The following is a 21,448-nucleotide window of genomic DNA, read 5'->3' as shown; positions in this document are numbered from 1 at the left end:
GGAGTCCGAGAGAGTGCACCCCTCTTTCTCCTTACCCCTCTATGAAGACTCTCCTGACTACCAGCTTTCCCTGTCCAAGCCACTGCCCCCTCTTCTGCTCTGAGGGGCTCACCATGGTTCCCAACTGATTCATTTTCTACACAACTCGTCTACTGTTTTCAATTGTCCTGCCTCTACCCTGAACCCCACCTTAACTTCAGCTCATCTTCCACATGAGTTCCAGGATAATTTTACCAAAACAAAATCTATGGCACCTGCCAGCAGTTACCACTGTCTCCATACAAATGGCTCAGCCTTCCTACTACTACAGGGTCGTTCCTGATCCACACCCCACTCTGTTCCTGCTATTAACAGGGCACGATGCCCAGATACTCAGGGCTGTCTGCAGTCTCTGCTCGAGGCTTTCCTCTCCTGTCTAACCATCCCAGCCTGCTGTCCAACAACCTGAATACTCTTCCCCAGACCTTCTGTCTACTGGCCTCTAGTTTCCTCCACAGCCCCACCAAAGCAACTTCTCGGGGAAGTCCTTGCAGAGCAAGCTGCCTTCTCTCCACACCCAAAGCCCTGACGGAGACACAGCATTATCTCCTGCACTGTGCTGGCTCCTGCTCCTTGATGAGTGGGGCCGCGTCATCCTTGCTCATGACCCATAAAGTGACCCATAAAATGGGAAAAAATGCATGTATGTTTCAAATAAACAGTGTTCCTTGTGGAAGCTTAACAATACAGTTTCTGATTCACGGTTCAGGAGAATAAACCAAGTCAAAGATGATAGCATGGTAATGGAAGCAAGACTGGGGAGGACTACGGCCCCTCCCTCTAAAAAGTATTCATTAAGAAGGGATTCTCGGAAGGGAAAACCAGCTTTGTACTGAGGGGAGCGTCTGTCTCCTTTGGGAATGGATCGGTTTTGCTTTTCAGTGAATTAAGTGGACTAGAACTGTAAAGGAGCAGGTGGCACAGAGACAGGAATTACATTCCCCGAGCAGTAGAGGTGATACGTCCTCCATGGCCATGGCACGCATGAATGTCCTTGTGTTTTTCCTATACTCAAAAGGGCCAATTTTCCCTCCATAGTAAGCCAAATATATAACTTTTTTGTGACTGAGATGAATGCAGATGTGCACTTTTTTCTCTTCTCCAATACAGCCTGGAGGAGAGGGGCCAGCGTCCCCCCAGGAGGAGTGCCCAGCTCGTGCTGGGTAGGGCCTGGTTGATAACAGCTGAAGAAACACAATTTCACATCTTAACCTCTTTACACCTTTCAGACTCAAGGTTGTCTATAGTGTTTATGAAGGAAGGTTTTAGGAGGCAAAGGTTTGGTTTGCTTGCTCTGACCATGGCTCCCTTCTTGGAGTTCAGGTGTGCTGTCTGTGTCTTACTTTTCCTGTTACTGAGGACTCAGCCATTCACCCCAAATGGTTTCCATTCTCTTCCAGAAATTTCTCTTCCACGTCTTTAAAAAACAAAGCTTGGATAAGCACAGGACACAGGTGTACACCCATATCTTCCCTTAATATGTGCTCAGCCTCCTCTGCTCCGGATGTGTGTTCTGTGTACATTGGCATCACCTCTGTTAAAGGGAACCCAAATTTCCCCTCCTTCCTGCTCAGATGGAATTAGAAAGACGGAGGGTATTCGAGAGAAAACCAGACCTGATGGCCTGTCTGTGACCCTGCTACATCACACATCTTCGCATCAGAAGATCAATATTCTCCTCATAACTTTTATTTTCAGCTTGTCCTCCTGCCTGGAGGTGTAATGGCTGTCCCTGTCATGCTGATATTACCACCACAGCCGCTAACTCAATTGATGAAATGCCTTTCTCACTGAAGAGCAAGATCTTCCATTCCAAAGATTGATATTGGCAAGTCAATAAACAGTTAACTTGATTTCTGAAATGACCTGCACAGAAGGAGACATTTACATTGCTGCTGTCAACTTTCCCCTTCGAATGTAAACAATAATTAGAGCAATGTAGGGCATCTCTCCAGAGGCAACCGACTCACAGGACGTGTAAGTAATGACACAAATCCACATACTGAAGACCCCTTTGCCGGCTTGTCACAAAGAGGACAAGCAAGTCCCATTAGGACAGCCCCATCTACATTCTTTGAAGGAAATTTGACCAACAGATTGGTGAGGCCTCTTGTTCATTGTATCATGTAGCTATGATTAGTGGAGATTATTTACATGAGTTATTTCCCAAGAAGTATTCCTAGCTATTCCTAGTACATGGTAAGTGAATATTAAAGCTGACAGATTAAAGAAGGCAGGGGATGTTCTGCTAGGAAAACATAGTTATTGGAGACCCTATTTTCTCCAAACATGGGGCTCTAAGAAGACCAGGTTTTGGCGAGTAGCTGGCTTTTGGGAACCTGTTCCCCGTGCCAGATTACCTTGCCCAGCTTTGATGCAGGAGGAGGAGCTGGGCCCTGCCTGGACTTGACGTGTCATGCTTTGTTCAAGCCCATGGGAGGCCTGCCCCTGTCTGAATGGAGACAGAGGAGGAGTGGGTGGGGTAGATGATCATATGCTAGATGTGTTTTATTCTGTTAATGAGCTGTCAGTCAAACTTGCCAGACAGAGGAGAGTAGATAGGGGCAAAGGGGCGTAGATCGGAGGCAGGGGTAGGGAACCAGGAAGTGAGAAGGGAGGGGAAACTGTGGTTGGTATGTAAAATAAACGAAACAAATTTAAATAAAATAAAAAATTTAAAAATACAATATAAAAATAATTAAATGCCATAAGGGAACCTGCTGTTTGATAAGTTAATTAAAAATAAAAGTAAATTTAAACAAAAGAAGACCAGATGTAAGCCAAGTTCAGAGGAGAGAAATTCTCAAACACCTTGAATCACAGTCATAATCTTTAGAATGGATATTCTCAGCTCTCACTCACTGAGTCAGGATTTCTCAGAATTTCTTTGGTAAATTTTCATTAATATCTTGCATAAAATTTTAGATATCGCCTCTTTCATGAAGACAGTATAGGCTAATCTCAAATGCAAAACAGTCCCTACAGTCTTAGGAAGAGAAAATGGTAGGAGTCCCGTCATTTTGCAATCTCATGTTTTACCGCTAAGCACAGTGAGCAGGTGGGTCATGCCATGATGTCTGTTGGGCTCTGCAGCACACCACACCTACAGGATCCCTTTCCATGCCTAGTTCCCTTCCCTGCCTCTACCTCAAGACTATGTCAGTGTCTAAAATCCCCACCCTTAAGTTTACTTACTGGGATTAAGTTCCAGTTTTCAGATGACCCCTCCTAAATAGGAACCACATACAATACAATGGTATTGTACCTGCCTTGTCCAGAGCATGGCTACTTTAATATGGTATTGTATGTGGAGTAGGTAACAGTGGTATTGTATGTGGAGGAGGCAACAGTGGTATTGTATGTGGTGTAGGTAACAGTGGTATTGTATGTGGAGGAGGCAACAGTGGTATTGTATGTGGTGTAGGTAACAGTGGTATTGTATGTGGAGGAGGCAACAGTGGTATTGTATGTGGTGTAGGTAACAGTGGTATTGTATGTGGAGGAGGCAACAGTGGTCTTGTACATGGAGGAGGCAACAGTGGTATTGTATGTAGAGTAGATAACAGTGGTATTGTATGCGAGTACACAACAGTAGTCTTGTATGTGGTGTAGGTAACAGTGGTATTGTACGTGAAGTAGGTAACATTGTTATTGTATGTGGAGTAAGCAGCAGAGTTCACAGCATGGTAGAACACAGGATATCAGCAGAGGTGATGTCAGAGTTCTTGCGTATAATATTAAAGTAGCCATGCTCTGGACAAGGCAAGTACCATAGAGAAAAATAATTGTCTGGTACTAACCACAGATGACTCTCAAGGACAGTCACAGTGCAGTAAGATTGGCCTCTAAAGAGCATCAACTAAAAGGCAGGTAGATTTTACTCTTGGTTTATCCAAATTTGCTATCAAATGAGAGCCCTATGGTGGACAAAAGATATTTACAAATACTAGAACCTTCACAGTTAACCTTACTTGGAAGAAAGGCTTGAGAATGTAATTAAGTTAAAGATATCAAAACAAGAAGATTCTAGATTACCCAGTTAACCTTAAATCCGAGGACAACTGTCATTATAGAAATCATAAAACAACAATGATAACAAAAAGAATGACATGATGGACACCAGCCCTGTGAAGACAGATGTGGAAAATGAAATCACGCAGCCACAAGCCAAGGATCACCTGAAGCCAAAGAACCTGGAAGAATACCAGATGTGCTCTTCCCTAGTTTTGTAGGGATCAGAGCCTTGTTGAAATCGTGATGTGAGACCCCGGGTGTGAAGAATATGAGAGAAGAAAGAACAGCTCTGCTGATGCAGGTCACCCCGTCTGGAGATGCGTCACAGCCCCAGGACAAGTGTGCAGATATGTTCCTCAGCTTTTCAGCCACATCTGGAGAAATTAATTACAGAAGTCCAAGATTCATTTCCTAGCCCAAATCAGCCAACTTCTTAGCCTAGCACAGCTACCCTCATCCTTATCATCCCCAGCATAGCCCCCGCTCAGCCTGCTCATCACCGGCATAACCCCTCCCAGCCTGCTCACCATTAGCACATCCCCCTCAGCCTGCTGAGTACACTTACATCAGCACAGGCTGGGTAAAATGGTTCTTAAATGGCAGAGGGGTTTTTAATGTCCTTGTCTCTATGCACGGGACATGTGTGGAGGACTTTGAGCACATCAGCAAAACTCACAAACTCTTCCTAAACCAGATGGCATCTATGGGTTTAAACCACCTGAACATATGCTAGATGTGTTTTGTGCTGTTAATGAGCTATCAATCAAACTTCCAGGACAGAAATAGGCCTCATTCAAATCATTAGCGGCTGGCGCCTCACACTGACATGTTCTCCTCAGAAGGTCACGCTTACCACACACACTCTTCTGCAGTGAATGGGCTTCTTAGAGTCGAAGATGTAGTCTGCAGTCCAGGAGCTTCTTGGAAGCAAGAACTTACCTGAGAAGAAAATGTCTCCCTTCAGGGTTGGTTGTTCCTTTGTGCTGTGATAAAATACCCTGATAAATATAGCTTCAGGGAGAAAGGGTTTATTTCGCTTAAAGCTGCAGAGGGATAGAGTCCATCTCAGTGAAGAAGGCATGGGCATGGGAACGGGCAGGGAAGGCATGTCAGCAGGACCAGAAGGCTGGCTGATCACACTGCATCCGGATTCAGAAAAGAAGAGAATCAGGTAAGGCCAGGTTACAGAACCTCAAGGCACATGCCCAGTGGCACATTTCTTCCAGAGCCTCCACCTCCTGAAGGTTCCACAGTCTTCCTGAGCATCTCTATCAACTGGGAACGAAGTGTTCAATCACCTGATCCCATAAGTGATATTTCATATTCAAGCCACAGCACCATCATAGATTTCTTTGTTTGGTTTTGTGAGACATGTCTTGCCCAGAAGCTCAGACTCTTAGAGGTCAGTCTTGCCTGAAACTCACAAGTGATCCATCTGCCTCAGCCTTCTCAGGCTGAGAATCCAGATGTGCACCGTCATGCCCAGATCTAAAGACTTACCTTCAAGCAGTGAAGCATCCTGTTGTTAGGTCATCACAGAGTGGCTTTAAGAAACAGGCTAACATCTGAAGATGCCTGTCTTCCTCCTGGATCTCATTGGATCTCAGTGATGTGAACTGGGCACATGCAGGAAGCATGGAGTATTAGATCAAAATGGCATGGACAAAAAATTGAAAGAGACTTCAGATTAATTGCTCCCAGTGGCTTAGTGGAAATTCTGTTCTGAAGGTTTTAAATCTGTTTTGACTTCAAAGTAGAGAAAAAGAAAATCACATGACAAAAGAAACTACAGCCTACGGTATCCATAGACAGGTCTTTAATTGATGATGGCAACTTTGGGTAGAGATGCAGATAAGACCTACAGGAAGTGTCCTCCTGCTGAGAGATGTGCTTGCTTTGTGACACCGATCTGCCACCAGTGCCATATGATGTCAGAAAGGAAGAAAGCCCACAGGATCAAAGAGAAACAGCAATTTCTGGAAGAATGGTGGTTAATGCTTCTAAACTGTCAATCAGATTACTGGAGCTCTTTGCTCTTAAGCTTATTAAAAAGAAAGGGACTTAGGAAGAGATTGGGATTTTGATTTTTCAGTGTAGTGGTTGAGGACAACCTGGCCAGACAGCCCATAGATCATTGCAAATGTTTCCTTGAAAACTTCCAGAAAGAACAAGAACAAGCACATCAGTAGAAGCATATTCAGGGAACATTGCCCAAGTTCAGCAAGTCTAGCCAAGTGTTCTGCACTTTCCATGTTGACCACCAGCCAGTGATCAATACTCAGAGAGATGTCCCACAGTAAAAAGACAATGATTTTATCAAACTCAGAATAAGCTCTGATTTGAAACATGATTAGGAGATAAACCATGAAGGGCTGGCTAGGCTGCAAGGACCCCGGCAGAAGCAGGGAATATCCAAGAATGGGGGTTCAAGACAACAAGAAAACATTTAACAAGGTTCATAAAGATTTCCATATAATGTTCAATTCAGGGGTAACACTTACAACAATGGTCTAGCCCTTCCCCCTGTAACCTACACCATGAGGCTTGAGTTTTGGTTTTTTTTTTTGTCTTTTTTTAATTTTATTTTATTTTACAATACCATTCAGTTCTACATATCAGCCACGTGTTCCCCTATTCTCCCCCCTCCCACCCCCTCCCCTTCCACAGCCCACCCCCCATTCCCACCTCCTCCAGGGCAAATCCTCCCCCGAGGACTGCGATCAACCTGGTAGACTCAGTCCAGGCAGGTCCAGTCCCTTCCTCCCAGACTGAGCCAAGTGTCCCTGCATATACTCCAGGTTTCAAACAGCCAACTCATGCAATAAGCACAGGACTTGGTCCCACTGCCTAGTTGCCTCCAAACTGATCAAGCCAAACAACTGACTCACCTATTCAGAGGGCCTGATCCAGCTGGGGGCCCCTCAAGGCTTGAACTTGAAGTTTTTTGTGAACTTGAACAAGCTAGTGGGCTCTGGTAAGAACAGACCTGAGTTGAGAAAATACTTCCATTAGATCAGCCCATAGCCAAGTCTGGGGGCGCATTTTCCTGATTGATATTTGATGTGGGAGGACCCGGCTCACTGTGGGCAGTGTTACCCCTGGGCAGATGGTCCTGAGTCATATAGAATAAAGCAGGCTGAGGAAGCCATGATGAGCAAGCCAATAAGCAGCACTCTTTCATGGCCTCTGCTTCTGCTCCTGCCTCCAGGTCCCTGCCTTGAGTTCCTGCCATGGTGGATTTCAATGATTGGAGCACAGAAGCCAAATAAACCCTTTCCTCCCCAAGTTACTTTTGGTCATGCTGCTCACCTCAGCAATAGAAAACAAACAAGGACAGCCACCACCACCACCCCCACCTTTGTCAGATAACTGAAGAGCTCCTTATTTTGATAGACAAGGAAATAACATTCATGCTCACTGGGATTATAAATAGGCTGGTCATGAAGCACAGTGTCATGTCTGTTCCAAGGCTGTTTTAGGCATGGGCTTGAAAAGAGTCTTGCTTCCTTTGAAGAACTTTGGATTCCCTGAGTAAGGATGCATGCTCTGTGTAAACCAATGAGCGGGGTCTGAAAGGAGGGTGCTTAGGACAAGTGAGCACTGGTCTGTGACTATGTCATTTTTACATCCTTGAAGCTTGTTTTGGAGAGACCGAACACCATACAGGAGAAGCTGCACACATTCAGGGGAACAAATGAATCTCTGGGTCACTTCAGTGTGAAACAGCAGCCACCACCCAGAGGGCCTTGCATGCTTCCTTGCATTTGCCCAGCATGACTGAGTGGAACATCTCTAACCTTCCCTGGGTTATGTCACGGGTCTGGCGCTGCAGCGTGGGGTGCCTTGTTCCAGCTGAGGAAGGAGTAAGCAGGCAGGCACTCCCCATGCAACGCTGCTGCCATTTGCTCTGCAAATTCCTTCCGCTTTGTGGGTCCCCGACTGCGTTCAAATGAGTCCTGATCCAACTGATGATTCGAGTGCTTTTAATTAAGCAAAGATTCAGGTCCCTACCTCTGAATAATTTCATCTAACTATACCCCCGAGGGCAATGCTTTCTTAAATAAACAAGAGTATGTGAACCCAAACACCCATTTCTGGGTGTTACGCCAGACAACAACGCATAATTTAACGAGTAGCTGCTTCGTGCAACCCAAACATACGTTCTGGGTCCCCTCACTAGTGCTCCACATGATTCACAACCCGGCTGCACAGGGCCTGTGGGACAGCTTTCACTACCATGTGCTGTTATTATTACAGTGACCTCCAGGCTGGACACCCCTCCCCAGTCAACGGTCTCATTCTCCTTCCCCATACAACAGCTATTGTCCCACCGGAAACCATCACACCTGGCACATCCTGTCCGCTGACTACCCAGCCAGGGCTGAAGCTGCCCGTGGTCCACCCTCACAGGGAGCAGCACCTTCACGCCCTGCCTCCTCCGGACTCCAGCACCACATCAAGCCTTGGCGCTCTCACGCCTTCCTCGGCTCTCCCCTCCTTCATCCTGGGTCCCTACAGCCTACCCCTTTATGGGCCATTTCTTAATCATAGTTCAAATCAGAGATGAAAGTTCATGTCCTTGGCAAAACCTCCTCTGACTCATCCTGATTACATCACACCTATCCTTTTCTTCTCAAAATGCCTTACACTTTTCTTCAGTGGGGTTTGTCACAATAGCTAAACTTGTATCTGCATAAAATAGCTAATAGATTGTAACCAGGACAGCAGGGCCCGTTTCTATTCATCTACCTGTTGATAGCCACTGTCCCGCCTTTACCTGCACACAGAGTCTACACTGTCTTATTTTAAATGTAAAGAAGATTGTTATATGTAGATCAATTGCAAACGCTTTTTTTAAGTTCAAGTTTTCTGTGGCCTGTTCTGTATTTGCTTCAGTTTTGTCCATTTCCTGTGTGCAGTCATACAATCCAGTGAAATCCAGTGAAACACAGTAGTGGGACCAGATTGGGAATGGAAGCCTTTCAGAACCAGAAACAATGACCAGACTCTCTCTCTCCCTCTCTCTCTCTCTCTCCTCTCTCTCCCCCTCTTTTCCTCTGGTCCACAAGTAGCCGTCACAGAAGTGTTACCAATTTAAGAACTGTCATCAGGTGGCAGAACCTGACCTGTTCTTGAGTGTTGCACATGAGTGGTGGAAAGTCAAATAAGGGGCTTTAAAGTCATAGTTGCCCAGAGAGCAGAGTTAGTGGGACACAGATACAGTAAAAGTTGTTTCACAGAATTACAGAGGCAGAGACGCTCAAACATACAATATGTTGTCAGAAGGCAAAACCTGAGAACAAATTGGCCAAGTAGGTGGGATGTGAATATATGGCCCAAGAACCAAGAGCCCATATGCCCAAGGACAGGAGACTAGGGTCCCAACTCACAAAGGAAAGAGCAAAGCCCCCTTTCTGAATCTCTTTGTTCTGCTTAGGACTTACTGGATGTGATTCTGTCCACCCACGTTGGTGAGAGTGGATCTCCTACATTCCCTCGCAGACACACCCAGAGAGTATTTTAGCAGCATTCACGACATAATCAAGGTGATCTGTAACATTAGTCATCACGGTAGTAAAATGGCCTTCATTTAACTGCATGAAGAATTTAACATCAACTCTAACATGTAATGTCTACTGCTTCACACACTCAAATATTGCTTAAAAGCTCGGTATAGGCAAGCTAGTCTCTACATAAAGAGCCCATCCATTGAGAGGCTGAAGCTGTTGGCTTTGGGCTGGGTATGCAAAGTAGTGAACCACTACCCTAAATCAGGAAGGTAACTGGGGAGACACTAGGGAAACAATCCACTCTCTGGCCAGTGGGCCCCGTGTCCATGGTGCCCACGAGAGCTAGCTGTAGTTGTATTTTCTTTTCCTTCACTCAGTTCTAGAACATTCCTTTACCAGAACCTCACCGTTGACTGATGACTTGTGCCTAGGAGTTCTTCAGTCTTTGAAGAAAGAGGATAGAGTCCAGAACTTCTCTCAGATCTTCAGGATAACTCCAATGAGATATAAGCAGACCTGCCTTCTCGAGTCTATCAAGTGGCTTCACATTTACACTTGGTAGGTGCATTCCTGTCAATTCCCGACACCGTAAAGACATCCCAACACAAAGCACTTGCGTTCTTCTTCATGATGCTAATATCTTTAACAACACAGGTTTCTCATTTTGACTCTTTCTTCTTCCTTTTATTGAAAATAGTCCCCCCCCACATAATATACCCTGATGATGGTTTCTCCTCCCTCTACTCCTTCTAGTTCCTCCCCACCACCCCTCCCACACGGATCCACCCCATTTCTGCCTCTTGCTATAAAACAAAGAGGCTTCTAAGGAATAATAATAAAAGAAAGCATAATAAGATAAAACAAATTCTAATAGATTTGAATAGGACAAAACAAACAGACAGAAGAAAAAGAACCCAGGAAAATGCACTTGCATGCACACGCGCATACACATACACACACACACACACACACACACACACACACACACACACAAACCTGAGAGATAGAGAATCACTAGTTTGCACATTTAGGAATTCCGTAAAAACACTAAAATGGATGCCACAATGAATGCCTACATTAAGTATCTGTAGGATAAAGAGAGGGGAAAATCTATAGAAATAAAGATAAAATAAAATTAGAAAAGGCCCTGACAGGACATTATGAGACAAGGAACCTCAAACGATGAATCCTAGGGGATGCCTGCTGGAGTTGGGGTAAGATGATGAGTGAAGGGAAAGGCTGAAGGAGAAGTTCTTCATGATCCACTGGAGACAGGAGAAGAGAGGAAGGGGGAGCAGTAGCAGGAGTCTGCCACAGAGGTGGGGTGAACCTGGAGGATTGGATTTAGAGGAGAGGAGACCTACTTCCTCGGCTGGACTGCCCTTGCCTCAACTCTTAATCTATTCCTTTTCCGGCAGGTAGGAGGTTTGTTTTTTGTTTTGTTTTGTTTAAATCATCTTCCTGCTCTGCTTTCTGCAACTTGTTCTGATGTAAACCAGACTAAAAGCAGCCAGGAAAAAGTATTTTTTAGTCTGAATGTTGTTTTGGACTTTCTTCAGCCAAATTAATTCTTCTGTGACTTTTAACCTTAGCCTCCCACAAAGTTTCAGGACAAGGACAAAATGTAGGTGAACTGTTTATGAGGGTGTAACAGGAATGGACTCTAGTTAAATTCCTAATCGCGTTCTTGTTCTTATACGAAAGTTTGTGCGAACAGGACGTGGTGTCCACATTCCTGCAAGCATTCGGACCCAGGATCCCACCAGCATCCCCCATTAAGCTCTGTGTGTAGCATCATAAGGCCTCTCCCGTCCTTATCTCCCATAAGCCATTATGAACAGTCTAAGAACCACACGGTCAGATGCAGTCACAGCAGAAACCCCACTTCTTTAGTACCAACTTCCTGTCTTCATTTCATCAGTGCTGTGAAACAATGCCTACACAGCTTACAGGGAGAAGGATTTACTTTGTTCCGTGGTTTTAGAAGGACCAGCCTAGGTTGCTTGTCCTCATGTGTCTGGGCAGAATATCGTATTGATGGCTTCTGTGACGGAACTTGTCTTCACTTGTTAGAAATTGGAAACAGACAGAGGAAGGGCCTGGAATTGTACATCTCCACATCAACAATTTTCCAGTGACATTTTCCTTCCCACTGCTTCTAGAACATCCTCAAATAGGGCCAACTGGGAAGCAAATTTCCAGTGCAGGAGCCTTAGGGGGAGATGATTCAGGTACAAGCCATATTGTGTTTACTTAGAGGGAGATATTGTTAAGATGCACTAAGGCAACATAGATAGAAGATAGAGAGGTAGGTAAGAGGTAGGCAGATGGGTCAATGACAGACAAATAATGGATGATAGATATGAAAAATCCATTTTGGAGGACCTAGAATCACCAGTGATTAGAACTTCTCTGCAAGTCCGTGAGGGATTATGGCGACTGGTCTGACTGAGCGGGGAAGACCCATCCTAAACGAGGGTGGCACCTTTGTACAATTTGAAGTGTGAACCGCATGAAAAAAAATGAGTTGAGGGTAATTGTCTGTCACTCTTTGCTTCCTGCCTAGAGATGTGAAGTGACTGGCTGCCCCATTTTTCCACCGCTACATCCTTTGCCATGTTGGATTGTATCTGCCAAACATGAAGCCCAAACAAACTCTTCCTCCAGTTCCTGCTTGTCAGATATTTAGTATCCAGGCTAGTTTGTGTCATTTTGACACATTAGAGTCACCTGGGAAGAAGAACATCAATGGAGAAAATTTCTCCATTAGGTAGGCCTCCAGGTAAGTGTGTGGTTCATTTTCTTTTCTTTCTTTTTTCTTTCTTTTCTTTTTTTGATTTTTCGAGACAGGGTTTCTCTGTGTAGCTTTGCGCCTTTCCTGGGACTCACTTGGTAGCCCAGGCTGGCCTCGAACTCACAGAGATCCGCCTGCCTCTGCCTCTCGAGTGCTGGGATTAAAGGAGTGTGCCACCACTGCCCGGCTCATTTTCTTAATTAATGATCAATGTAAGAGAGCTCTGCCCACCGTGGGTGGTGCCACCCCTGGATAAGCGTTCTTGGGTGGTATAAGACAGCCAGCTAAACAAGACAGTGAAAAGCATTCCTCTATGGCCTCTACTCTTGTTCCTCTCTTCAGGTTTCTGCCTTAAGTTCTGGTGCTGGCTATCCTTAGTAATGGACTATAACCTGCAAGCTGAAATAAACACTTTCCTCACCAAACTGGTTTCAGTTAGTGTTTCAGCACAGCAACAGAGTAGTGAGCAAGAATATTTGGTCATTAACAACCAGGAAAATAATAAATAAGTGAATGGATATATAAATGTGACTCATCCCTAACAGGCTTGAGGGCCAGCTGGCCCAAACTAGTAAAAAAAGATACTTTCTGAGAGCCTATCTGGGTCTGCCTAAGGGCAACAGCAGCTGAGACATGATCTGGAGATGACCTGGACCAATGAGAGGCAGCCATGTCACACCAGCAGATGAATATTCATCAGACCTCCCCCCAGGGTTGGGTGGAGGGTATATAAGGCTTGCCTCTTCCTGAATAAACTGAGCTTGTTGTCTGGACATCCTCCCAGAGTCTGTGTGGTTTGACTCTGCGCCTACTTGGCCCCCTCCCCCAAAGGGAAAAACAGCACAGAACCCTGCCACATATAAACAGATAGAGATGTTTATAAATTGATGGGTTGGTTGTTCATCATAATGTTCTATGTGCCAGAGAGGATGGTGGAATGTGTCTCATTTAATGCTTTGTTCTGTAGACTGTAATGCTTTGTTCTGTGGACACATGTAGGACAGGGCTGCAGGTAGATTTTGACTCTGGACCTCCCCAGTGAACACACTGCATGACACCAATGAGGTTATTGTAAAATAGGTAATTCTGTGCCAAGGAAATAGAGAGCACATTGCTATGGAGAAGCAGATCCCTGGAGGGGAAGAGAGGCTTGGCCAATAGCTCCCTGTGATGAAGGGACAATAATAAATGCAGAGACAGGAAATGCAAGCTCCTGACACATTCAAAGAAGAAGGGGGACAGGCCAGACTTGGCAGGGCACTTTGACTTCAATCTGTTTTATAGTTTGGGGTCACTTGGAATAAATCATTTGGGAAACAAAAGGGAAAAACAGAATTTGCTGCCAAGTGGCTCTTGGAGATCATGGTGAATGATCAAACTGATCTTTGCTCTTCTGTCAAGGAAGCAGAGCGCTGCCTGTGAGCTCATGCTAATGATTAATTAGTACTTCCGAGAAAATGTTTTCTGACTCGCCTTTCTTTACTTGTCCTTCTCTGTTTTGCATGTAACCCTTCCTGGTTATGTGTGATCTATCCTGCCTCACTGTGCTGGACTCTAAGAAAATGGGATATGTTTCCTGGGGATGAAGAGCAGGACACTGGCCCAGACACCAGCAGACAAGCAGTCAGCTTTGATGGAAGAATGTATCGTTGAGTCAGCCATGTCTGGGGCACAGGGTGTGGAAATACAAACTGAGTGGCAATGAAAACCCTAGAACAAAAGGAACACAATCACAAGCTGAGATCAGGGTGTGATGAACACCGCTACAAAGTGCTGTTTGAAGTGGTGACGACCAACAGGTCTGCAAAGATGTTCTCTGCCTCCATCCCCAGCGTCCATGTATGTGTCACGTTACAGGATGAGGGGCTATGAGACAGGACCACTCTCCTGGAACATCCAGGCAGGACTGTTTTATTACATGGCTCAGAAAACAGAACATGTCCCACTCTAATCAGAGAAAGATGTGTGATATCCGTGGCTTTGAAGATGGAGTCAAGGAAAGTAGCTCACACCAGAGGTCCAGACAGCCCTGCAAGTAGGAAAGGCAAGGACTCACTGTGCCCTAGGGAACCCACAGGAGGGACTGCAGTGTGAGGACTCCATGGTGTTAGTCCAGAGAGATACGCACAAAACTCCAACCTCCAGGGTTGTAGGATAATAAATCGATGTTACTTTAAGCTACCAGTTTGTGGTAGATTGCTCTGGTAATGTCAAAAATAAATCAATCAATCAACAGTCAAACAAAACAGTTTACCTAGTGAGGAGAAGCCAGAGCGACTGGGTCCTCAGACCAAGGAACTGATCCAACAGACCAGCAGGAAGACAAAGGAGGGTGAAAAGCTCATGAGGTGGGGACAGTTTGAGGCGGTATTCTCCTTTCACTGTGTGCACCACAGGGTAGTGTATCTGCAAGTTAGCAGCAGAGCTCAGTGTGTTAAACACCCATCCAGAAAGCTGGAAAGTGGGCTGTAATGAGTCTTTTTGTGTCTGGTCAGCCAGCTCCCAAATAATGACAAGGAGACTTCTTATGAATTATGAAAGCTTAGGCTTATTTCTAACTAGCTCTTATAACTTAACCTATATTTTTATTAATCTGCATTCTACCATGTGGCTTTTACCTCTGTCCTATTCCGTGTGTCCAACTCATTCCACATCTGGCTGGCTTCTTGGCCTCTGTTCTTCCCAGAGTCCTCTCTGTACCCAGAAATCCCACCTAACCTTTTCCTGCTTAGCTATTGGCCATTCAGCTCTTTAGTAAACCAATCACAACAATATATTTTCATATAGTGGACAAATACTCCACAACAGTAGGTTGTTGGATGATGGATGGGTGTAGGGAAAAAGACAGGGTACAAGTAAGGCACTGTGACCCACAAGAGCATCCATCACAACTGTCCTGAGGAATCAATGACACAACATGACTTCATCTAGGTGGCATCAACCTGTTTCCCCCATTGGTTAAGGTCACAATAAATTCCTGTAGTATCTGTCATCTTGTTGACCTTTGGGATCCCAGACACATGCAAAAACCTAGCATGGCCTCACACCCACTGTTAAAAGAGCAGATATCTTGAGCATCCATGCTCTGGTTGCTTGTCATTTTTTTATTTTCATTCCCCTTCTACTTGGAAACAGGAGAATGAACTCCCAATGCATGAACTCCACTGTCAAGTGTACACATCCACACTCAAGATTGAAGGGATTCTTCTTTGCAAAAGTATGACAAGCATAGTCATGCTTTTTATGACCTCTCACCTAGACTTTGAGTCCCAAGAAACTGCAAGCACCTGACGTGCATGGTGACTGTAAGATAACTGCCTGATTTTTTATTCATCACAATGTTCAGGGACAACAAAGACTCAAATTCATATCTATGCTCCATCAGGAAGAAAGCCTATCTTTATTTAGGTAATAATTGCATCAAGTAAGTTTGACAGTTTAAAGATGTTCCTCCTCCTCCCAGACAAGGTCTTTCCTACAGTGAGAGATAAATACTGGCACAAATGTTTCTAGGCTCACTGAGCGAGCCCACACACACAGCAAACTGGCAGTAGTCTTCCATCTGTGAGACAACTAGTACATCTCAATGAAAAGCAAATAAAACTTGAATTTCTTCCACTTAGTAAATCTAGTTTCTATCTTCTATCTATCTATCTCTCTGCCTCTATCTCTGTATCTTGTAAAAATTGACCCTAGATCTTTACACAACACAGTTGTCTATCACTGAGCTCTATTATAGTCTAAAATTTCACTCCTTTTGTTTGAGATTGGGTCATTCTAATTTACCTAGGCTAGCCTTGAACTCATTCTGTATCCCAGACAGACCTCAGCCTCCTGGATGCAAGAACTACAGGCATGTGCCAGCACATCTAGCTATTCTTTTCTTAAAAATAAAAGGTAATTTCTAATGATGGGCAACACTTTTTGAGATATTTCTTAGCTAATTTACTTTCGAGAACTCTGTTCAGATCATAGTCTATTTTTAATTGAGTCACTTTTTTGACTTTTTTTTTAGTTCTTTACATATTTTGGATATTAATCCTCTGTCAAATGTATAGCTGGCAAGATTCTCACCTTTTCTGTGGGATTACTCTTCTCTCAGTTAATGTTCTCCATTGCTGTATAAAAGCTTTTCCGTTTGATGAGTTACCATTTGTCAAATGTTGTCTTTAACTCCTGAACAAGGAGAACTCTATTCAGCAAGTCCTTTCCTACAGTCATTTATACCATGGAGGACATTGCTATGTTTTCTCCGAGCAGTTCCAGGGTTGTGAGTTTCACGATAAGATTTTTTATCTTTTTTGAGTTGGTTTTTGTACAAGATAATAGATACTGATCTAATTGCAGTCTCCTCCATGTGGACATCTAGTCTTCCCTGAACCGTTTGTTGAATGTGGTGTCTTTCCCGAGTACATGTCTTTTGGCGTCTTTGTCATATAACAGATGGCTGTAGTTACATTGACTCAGGTTTAGGTCTTCTACTTTGTTCCATTGGTCTAAATATCCACTTTTGTGCTAGTGCCATACTGTTTTTATTACTATAGCTCTGTAATGTCTTGGAACCTGGAATGGGAATTCTCACAGCATTGCTCTTTTTGCTGAAGATTGCCTTTGGAGGTCCAGAGCCTTCAGTGGTTCCATGTAAACTTTAGGATGTTTTTTTCTATTTCTGTGAAGAATGCTGTGAGTATTTTTGTTGCAATTGCATCAAATCTATAAGTATCATTTGATTGAGTGGCTATCTATCATAATATTAATTCTACAAATCTGTGAGCATGTGACGTCTTCTTCAATTCCTAAAAGCTCTTCAGAGATTTTAAGTTTCGATTGTAGGATCTTTTTCCTCCCTGGTTAGATTTACCCCTAGGTTTTTTTAAAGGTTATTTTATGGCAGTGTTTCTGGGCTCTATTTTTCAGCATATTTGTTGGAGGTATAGAGAAAGGCTATTGATTTTGTAAGTTGATTTTCCACTCTACGACTTTGCTAAAACAGTTGATCATTTCTAGGATTTTTCAGTATCTTTAGCAATTAGGGAGATGTATATTGAAACTACTCTGAGATTTCATCTTACAGCAGTCAGAATAGCTAAAATAAAGAAAATAACTAACAAAAATAACACATAACTGGCTAGGATATGTGGGAAGGGGAACCCTCACTCACTGTTGGTGGGATTAAAAACTGGTGCAGGCACTGTGGAAGTCACTGAGAGAATTCTCAAAAGGCTGAAAGTAAATCTACAATATGAGTCAACTATATCACTCCTTAGCATATACCCAAAAAGCTCCACCTCCTACTCTACAGATACTTGCTCAGCCATGTTCATTGCTACTATAGTCATAATATCCAGAAAATGGAAATAGAATTTGAAGGAAGAGCCCTGTTGCTAAAGATATTGCATTCTTCAAACACAGAACTTGGAGGAATACAATGGGACCTGACCTGGAAGCAATCTCTCTGAGGTTCTAATAGAGGTTCTAATAGAGTTTGAAGGTGATATTCAAGTTGGCAAAGGAAAAAGGGCAACCAGCAGTTCTACCCAGCTATAACTGCAATGATGGGACCAGCAAGATGTCCATGGTGGTGACATTGTGGCACTTTTATCTTGGGGGTAACCATGTGCTATCTAACTGGATTTAAGTTCTGCACAAAAACAATGGAATCCATGCCTGGTACTATAAACTGAGCCAGTTATGCAGGGCTGAAGAGGTCATAGACCTGAGAGGAGGACCTATTATTGCCATTTTTCTAAATCAATATAACTTCTACTTTCTAAATGCTCATCCTTCTATCCCTATAACCACAGGTAAATGTAGCTGTAGCATGAATCCTAATTGGTCTTAATAATAAAAACCTGGAGTTAGATATTGGGGTAAATGCTGAAAAATCAGAGAGACAAAGGAGCAAGCCACAGCTACTTCTTACCTCTACTGAATTCTCAGACTGAAAGGGCCAAGCTCCTCTCTTCACCCAGCCAAATCACTTCCCTGTTTCCTCCTCCCAAGTGCTAGGATTAAAGGCATGTGCCTCCCAAGTACTGAGATCAAAGGCATGAGATCCAAAGTGCTGGGATTAAAGGTGTGTGCCAACACTGCCTGGCCTCTAGTGGCTAGCTCTGCACTCTGATCTCCAGGCAAATTTTGTTAGAGCACAAACAAAATATCACCACATGTAGCTCTCATCCTCATCAAAGAATCAAAGATGCTTCTTTTTGAAGCAGATGGAGACTATACTAGAGATACACACTGGTCAAAATCCAGAGAATAAATGACTATGGAGTATGCAAACCCAAATGATACATCCACAGAGCAGCTTCTGAGCTTATAAAAGCTCACAGAAAATCACAGAAGAGGGGCCAGAGATAGTGTAAGATCCAGAGTCCAGAATATCTACTGTTAGATAGTGCTTCCTAGACATGGCAGGGGAAATGCACCCATGAGTGCTCAACAATGTGGTTTCCTGAACAAGACCAGCAAAATGACAACAGCAGTTGATATGCCTAAGCAGGGAAAATTTTACATGTTCCCACCCCTAGATAAAGACCTACAGGTAGTCGATGGTTACTGAGAGGAGGAGAACCAGTTTCTCTCAGGGACTAGCCCCCACATAGGTTGTCCAATCTCAGATGGTCATCCCTGGACACATGTACACAGAAGCAAAGCAAAATGGACTCAGTGAAGTATATATGACACATAGGTATGCAGATGTAACAATAATCATTAGAGACCATGAATTTGTGGGGGAGATAAATGAAAGAGAGGGGCTGGAGGGGGTACAATACTCACATATGATGTTTCAAAAAACTATTTTTAAGAGGTAATTCTTTTAAATCTAAACATTGTTAATTTCATCTGGAAAATGTATTTGGAAATACATTTTAAGACTAAATAAAATACATTTGAAATCTTGTTTTTCTTATAAGAGACAAAAATCACATTACTCCTGATATATAATAATAGTAAAACAGGAAATAATGTTGGCCACTTACATGGCAAAAAAGGGGGGAACTTCATATCCTAGGAGGTCAGATGAAGAAAATGCTTTGGGAAGCTCCCATTTGGCACATTTAATATGTGCCTGGCATTATATCTCAATGCTGAATCTTTTTGTCTCAACCTGAATATTGACAGACCACAATCTCCTATGAATCCCTTACAGCACTTATCCCAGGCCTTTGGCATGCATCAATATTTGTTAAATGAATCAAGGAATTCTAAATGTGATTTTCAAAATTCTTATTCCCATGAAATTGCCAAGAATTTATTTTATACACTTTAAATTCTTCAGCGTGTTAATAAGTAAAAGATCAATAGCAAAGGTGCAAGAAGGTAGTACCATGGGCTAGGACAGTTTATAAAAACTAAATGTGTGCTCTTAAAATAAAATGGGGAGCCAAATACCAAGAGGCATCTGCTCGTATTTGTAGCAAAAATTAATATGAATGGAGTTAATAGCTTTGATATAATGGTGGACCCAAGCGCTCTATCAGAGCTATCAAGAGGCAGAATATACACGGCACCAAAGTTGTCCTGCAAGAACTTTGGTGCTTAATGATCTCTGAAGAAAATAGGACAGCACTGCAGTGATTAATCAAAGAGAGAAGCCACAGGCCCTTCATCTCCCTTCATACAACTTTTAAATTTTCTATATTAAGCATTTTAAATTTTTTCAGAAGTAAATTTTCTTGATACATCTTGTAGAACTCTAACTACTAGGAAGGAAGCTACCACTCACAAGCAATCTATCTTAATAACTTGCAAATAATGCTAGTTCTTATAACTTTGAAATATGTAAATCATGAGACTGTGGATCGGTTGGTAGAGAACTTGCCTGACATGTGTGGAATCCTACATGAGAGAAACCTTGTGTTCTGTGCCCAGCACTTCATAAACCGAGCATAGTGGTTTACAGCTCTAATCCCAGCACTTGGGTGGAGTAGGTGGGACAGGAGGCTTGAACTTCAGAAGTTCAAGGTCAAACTCAGTTACTCGGTTAGTTCAAGACCAGCTTGAAGCTGTATGAGATTCTGTCTCAAGAAAGAAATACATAAATTGTGCTTTAGAAAGAGGAAGGAAGATGGGGAGGAAAAGGATGGAGGGGGAGTGGAAAGAAGGGAGGAGAGAGATGGGAGTGGGAGGCTGGAGAAGATCAAGCAAGAGCCTTCACCAACAGCCATGATCAACAGCCATGACCAACAGCCATGATCAACAGCCATGATCTCCTTAGCTCAGAGTTCTGTAGTAATGACACACATCCAGTCACATGATCTGACAAATATTCCTGTTTGGATTAGGAAATCTTCAATGTCCAAGTTGATGCAGGATGGAAAGGCTAAAACTGATCTAGTGAGTGGACCATCCTAGTGACAACTGCTATGTCACGATGTGCACACCCAAGCACTCACCTGCCGGACATTCTCAGCAGCCCTGGGGACACAATCTTAAGACTAACCTAGCCTACTTTTGAGACTCCGAAGAGACTCAAAGTCCACCACATTCTGTGGAGGTCATGAGTGATATGGAAGGTCCAGTTTCTGCTTTTCTAAAGGACAAAGAACATCTGTTCATGTTTTTCTTAGTCAAATTGGATGTTTTGTGATTGCCAAATTGAATATTTCATGATGTATGGATTTACATTGATCTGTCATCTGCCATATTTCTTGTTGCCTTATACTCATTTTTGGTTGAGTCTTTGGTCTCCTCTTCCCTGTCTGTCCACGTTGTTTGAGTTAATTCCATCTGTGTCTTAGTTAGGGTATTGCTGTGAAGAGACACCATGACCACAGCAACTCTTCTAAAGGAAAACATTTAATTGGAGCTGGCTGATAGTTCAGAGGTTCAGACCACTGTCATCATGGTGGGAAACACGGTGGCATGCAGACAGACGTGGTGCAGGAGTGGTAGCTAGCAGTTCTACATCCAGATCCAAAGGCAGCAGGAAGAGACAGTGAGCCACACTGGGCCTAGTTTGAGCATCTGGAACTTCAAAGCCCACTCCCAGTGACACACCTCCTCCAACACCACCACATCTACTCCAGCAAGGCCATGTCTTCTAACAGCGCCCCTCCCTCCCTGTGAGCCTACAGCAGCCATT

General features: G+C 43.6%; 1 long non-coding RNA gene across 1 annotated transcript; it reads left to right on the top strand.

Annotated features, from left to right (window-relative positions):
* The first annotated feature begins 1,249 nt into the window (after positions 1–1,249).
* LOC143268624 (uncharacterized) lies at positions 1,250–17,818 on the top strand. Its single transcript, XR_013044662.1, has 3 exons — positions 1,250–2,016; positions 9,941–10,121; positions 17,770–17,818. It is a non-coding gene; the product is annotated as an uncharacterized LOC143268624 (long non-coding RNA).
* Positions 17,819–21,448: the final 3,630 nt, after the last annotated feature.

Source organism: Peromyscus maniculatus, chromosome 15, assembly GCF_049852395.1.
Source record: "Peromyscus maniculatus bairdii isolate BWxNUB_F1_BW_parent chromosome 15, HU_Pman_BW_mat_3.1, whole genome shotgun sequence".
Lineage (NCBI taxonomy): Eukaryota > Metazoa > Chordata > Mammalia > Rodentia > Cricetidae > Peromyscus > Peromyscus maniculatus.
The sequence above is the reverse complement of the archived record's forward strand: the minus strand, read 5'-3'. Positions and strand labels throughout refer to the sequence as shown.